Raw genomic sequence first — 4001 nt, forward strand, 5'->3', positions numbered from 1 at the left:
CCAAAAGGTCTTGTATGATATCTGTAACTTGACTGCTCTTTGATGCTATAAATGGACACAGTCACCACAGGACAGCCCCAGGGCTTTGTCCTGGAGCAGAAATATTGGATGATCGTGTCACCATTCTCCCTATATTCCATCTGGCCAGTACGGTACTCTTTTCTTCCTTTCTGTAGCACACGTTCCATTGCTTTGGGCTGTTAAGCCCTAGTATTTGAACTTATCAACTTTTGCCAACTCCACTGAAAACCTCACTGTACCATCTCCATAGGGCTCACTCACATGTACTCAGTCTTGCTCCTGCTGATTTTCATCCCACTTATACAGTGCATACCTCCACCTCTCTAGTTCATTTTCAGTTTCCTGCCTTCACTAAATATCACAATGTCATCCACAAATATCATGGTCCACGGAGACTGCTGCCTGACCTCATCCGTCAGCCTGTACATCACTACTGAGAATGAGCGGACTGATCATCGGTGTAGTTCAACCTGACCTGACACTCTTGTAACTCCTGCCATACCAGCAACATCATAAACTTTTTTCGACACATGGTGTGCTTCCTCTGATAGAGAAATTATATAGAAAGGTACCAGGTATATCAGTTGACATCTCCAGCCCTGCTACCTGATGATGACAATTTATATGCAGTCAGCTATGGTGAAGAGGAAATTGCTTGTGACCAGGTATTTCACTGTCACAAGCATCCTAAGACTCAGAAGAATTCACATCCTGTGGGAGACATATACAAAAAGCATTATTAAAAAGAGGCCGCATAAATATGCCCATAACTTTACCTGGAGACGAGGTAATCCTGAAATTATGATTTATCTCGAAAAACGACTTCGGTCGCCACAGTTCATGGTACGCGCCGAGAAATCACGTGACTTTGTTTACGTTTTCACGCTCAAACCTCGCCCGACCAGTTATACCAACACTGCCGACGATTTAAGTTGGTCTCGTTGGGAGCGTAAATCTTTGATGTGAACGGGCGCCTGGGCTCATGCATAACAACAAACCTGGTGCGCGTTTTCGTTTTGTTCGCGAAAGAAAAGAGCGGCCAAGAGCGACTGTAAGGGCCGGTCTTACAGTCACCCGCTTTCGTTCGCTAGCCAGCGAACGAAAGCCTTCCGCGCGCGATCGGGTCTTACAGTCGCTCTTGGCCGCTGCTTTTCGCTCGCTCGCGAACGAAAAATCGGCGTTTTGGTAAGGAGATTTTGGGGAGCGGTTGAGGTGACGAAAACGAGATTTGTAACCAATGAATTCAAAGTAAATGAGTAAATATGCAATGATATAACATACCTAGCATGCAGAAAGCATATATAAGGCAAATAATTATTCAAAACACCTTTATTTTTGTTGTACAAACATTTTATTGGGCAGCGTATCGTACACCGCCAGCACAACAGAGTCTGTCGTCTCAGCCAACGCAATGGATATTTTCGGTAAGTACAATTAGTGTTTTATTTATCTATTGACATTTCTTTTTGAAAATGTTGTATGTAGTTGTCTTCGTGGTTCATACGAGTGTGCTGATGGGGTTAACAAACTATTGCATACCTGTGGATTTGGTGGCACTAAATCAACATGAATTCTATTATGAAATATTAAGAATATATAAGACAGCCACCCAAAAAACATTCAAGGTATAATGGAACTATTCAAAGTAGTTGTTCCCAGGCAGAGGGGGAGAAAAAACAAAAACTATGGAAATACACCCATCACGGGTAGTCACCAGTTTATTTTGAATATATTTTTATGTACTAATCAATACGACTGTTTGTGTTATGAATAACTAGATAAGAAGTGATAGGCTACTGTCTTACAGTGAAAGGTAACTATTTTAGCTCTGATAGATTCAGATGGCATTAGGGTACTAATTATTAGGTTTGCTTAGTTCTGTGGAATCATATATAATTCTCAATCGATTAAGTCGCCATATTTTATTTTAGCAGCAATAAGTTATTATCCTTAGCAGTGATAGGTTACTATCCTAATGTTGAGCTGCAGCTCTAAGATAGTGTCATTTGCCCTGACAGCTACTTCACTGCAAGTTTCCACAGCAATAAGATGATTTTTCTCACTTATTTAAAATACTGACTACAATATTAATTACTGAATAATTTATGGGAATGGCAGTTAAGGAGATTTTTTTATATTCTCTTGAAACAGCTGTGTTGTTATTCTGTAAATATTTTGCTCCATTGTTCTCGTCGTTGTATTCTTGTGCGACAGTTATTTCCATACGATAAAGCATCATAGATTACCCAAAAAATTGAAGGCAGTCTCTGAAATATACCACTCAGGTCAGGCCAAAATCTTCAGGTAGGTTATGTAGGATTATGCAGGATAGGTTCGGCTCGGCCCCCTTCCTATCTTTCAGTTTAAAAAAAATAAAGTTGGGGGCAAATGCTATAGCTGCATTAGCATTACAATTTGTTCTTCCATTCATCACTCTGTCCCTCAGTCAGTTATAGTGTACTTGTTTAAATTTTCCAGCTTGTTTCTTTCTCAGTTCTCTTGTTTTCTGCACACCCAACATTTATTTATTTTCATCCTAATTTCAACATGACAGCATTTTTTTTTCATAATACTTTATGTACATATATGTCTCTCCCACAGGATGTGGAATTCTTCTGAGTCTTAGGATGCTTGTCACAGTGAAATACCTGGTTACAAGCAATTTCCTCTTCACCATAGCTGACTGCATATAAATTGTCGTCATCAGGTAGCAGGGCTATTGGAGATGTCAACTGATATACCTCGTACCCTTTCTACATATAATTTCTCTATCCGAGGAAGCACACCATGTGTCCGAAAAAGTTTATGATGTTGCTGGTATGGCAGGAGTTACAAAGAGTGTCAGGGTCAAGGTTAGACTACACCTAGGATCAGTCCACTCATTCTCAGTAGTGATGTACAGGCTGATGGATGAGGTCAGGCAGCAGTCTCCGTGGACCATGATATTTGTGGATGACATTGTGATATTTAGTGAAGGCAGGGAAGAAACTGGAAATGAACTAGAGAGGTGGAGGTATACACTGTATAAGTGGGATTAAAATCAGCAGGAGCAAGACTGAGTACATGTGAGTGAGCCCTACAGAGATGGTACAGTGAGGTTTCAGTGAGTGGAGTTGGCAAAGGTTGATAAGTTCAAATACTAGGGCTTAACAGCCCAAAACAATGGAACGTGTGCTACAGAAAGGAAGAAAAAAGTACCGTACAGGCCAGATGGAATGTAGGGAGAATGGTGACACGATCATCCAATATTTCTGCTCCAGGACAAAGCCCTGGGGCTGTCCTGTGGTGACTGTGTCCATTTATAGCATCAAAGAGCAGTCAAGTTACAGATATCATAAAAGACCTTTTGCTGTAAGAAAATCTTTATTTGGTAATAAATTTACCTGTATTTTCAACATGGAAAAATAAATTATTAAACTGTGTAATCCTTTTTTTCATCACACATACTAAGGCTAAATAAAGCTATATTATCAATAAAATATTAATATGTAATGATAAATTCTTTACCCCATGCTAAATTAATTAATAAAGGTAAAGTTGGGGGCATATTCTTTAGCGGCATGTGGCCTCATTGCTCATCTCCATCTTATTGGCCCTAGAGCTGGTTGTTGGTAAGAACTAATTATCCTGGGATATGGCTAGTGTGACAGGAGAGTTACCAGTTTATTTTCCCCAGGTTATCCCAAATATCCATTTCTTTGAGTGAAGAAACAATTCCCCCTGCTTTATTTCTTAGTATTTTTAGATTAATAGTACTCAAAACCATTATAATTTGAAGAAAATATACAAATAAGTAATTCAATAGAAGTAATAAAGAAAACTAACTAATCTAAGAAAACCTAACATAACCGAACCAGAACTGTCAGTGCACTGGACAGTCAGGGCGGCAGCTGCAGTGGTTAAGTTTGGTTAGGTTATGTCTGTTTGGTTGAGGCAGCAGTCTCCATGGACCATGACATTTATGGGTGACATTGTGATGT

The 4001-nt window shown here is 39.7% G+C and overlaps 1 long non-coding RNA gene across 1 annotated transcript; it reads left to right on the forward strand.

Annotated features, from left to right (window-relative positions):
* Positions 1-1082: 1082 nt before the first annotated feature.
* On the forward strand, positions 1083-3442 carry LOC126993305 (uncharacterized). Its single transcript, XR_007747602.1, has 2 exons — positions 1083-1445; positions 2623-3442. It is a non-coding gene; the product is annotated as an uncharacterized LOC126993305 (long non-coding RNA).
* The last annotated feature ends 559 nt before the right edge of the window (positions 3443-4001 follow it).

This window comes from Eriocheir sinensis, unplaced genomic scaffold (assembly GCF_024679095.1).
Source record: "Eriocheir sinensis breed Jianghai 21 unplaced genomic scaffold, ASM2467909v1 Scaffold6, whole genome shotgun sequence".
NCBI classification, from domain to species: domain Eukaryota; kingdom Metazoa; phylum Arthropoda; class Malacostraca; order Decapoda; family Varunidae; genus Eriocheir; species Eriocheir sinensis.